Source organism: Otolemur garnettii, unplaced genomic scaffold, assembly GCF_000181295.1.
Source record: "Otolemur garnettii isolate 467f Iridium unplaced genomic scaffold, OtoGar3 scaffold00129, whole genome shotgun sequence".
NCBI classification, from domain to species: domain Eukaryota; kingdom Metazoa; phylum Chordata; class Mammalia; order Primates; family Galagidae; genus Otolemur; species Otolemur garnettii.
In genome coordinates this window covers 3,998,607-3,999,731 of record NW_003852524.1, presented here as the reverse complement: position 1 = coordinate 3,999,731, position 1,125 = coordinate 3,998,607, and positions in this window count along the sequence as shown.

The following is a 1,125-nucleotide window of genomic DNA, read 5'->3' as shown; positions in this document are numbered from 1 at the left end:
CACACTCATAGTCATACCTAAACCTTGTCACCACCCTGTACCATCTCTGAATTTCAATGTCCAACATCTCATTCAGTCATTTCCATTCTTCTAGCTAGCTTACTCTAATACCCTACTCTAATACACAATTCACCAGCTCATCACTAGCTCCAGTTCATTGACCTGGTAACTTTTCTTCACTCATCTTAACCCCAGGTCCTCACATGTCACTTACCTACCTTGTTTTTCGTGATTCCACCCTATAACTACTTTCTAACAAATGCCCCTGAGGTCTTTCTTTTCTCTTTTCCTCCAACATTCTTTCCTGGAAAAATCTAAACACTGGTTAAATCCACCTAACTGTTAATTCTGTATGCAAATGGCCAAATGTTGCTAGAAAATATTATATAATTATGCTTACTGGAGTCAGCCATGAGCAGCATCTTGCCAAAGACAATGACCAATTCTATGCCTTCATTTGTCATTTCCTCCTTTTAAAGATTTTTTTCCCTCTAGTTACATTACCTATTATCGTACAATGCAGCCTTGAGTGTGTTTGCATTTAGAGCCATTGTAAGTGCATTCTTATATAGAATTCCCCCCACATAATATTCCATGAGCCAGTGGCATGACCTCTCTCCACCTCATTTTTAGCTCTCCAGAGGATACCAAAAATACAGGATGCTCTCACCATTAGCTGAATGGAAAATTTTAACTGCCAGAAATTGCTACAAGACACATCTTTAGCTTATCATGTGTTTGTTTTCTGTTGTGTTTTGCTTTATTTTACCATTATAGTCTTTAGGAATCCAGGGCCAAGATGAGCCTTTAAATATCTATTCATCTAACACTGTAGTCTACTAAACATTTTCTCTTTCTCTGGTCCCCCCTGCAAAATTTTAGACCATGTGAAATTTTCCAAAGTACAGTTACCAGATATTGTTAATGGCATTTAACTTCCCGCTGTCAGATGTGGTTAGATGTACTGATCTCAGTTCTCCTAAGGCCCATTAAAAGATGCCTTACCTAGAACCATTGCTTTGTTCTTGCTCTTGAACTCAATAAGCTCCAGTTTTTGAGTCTTAACAAAATACATCTGCTTTAAAAAACTGTTTTGTCTGCCACAGCCCTCATCAAATGTGTTTG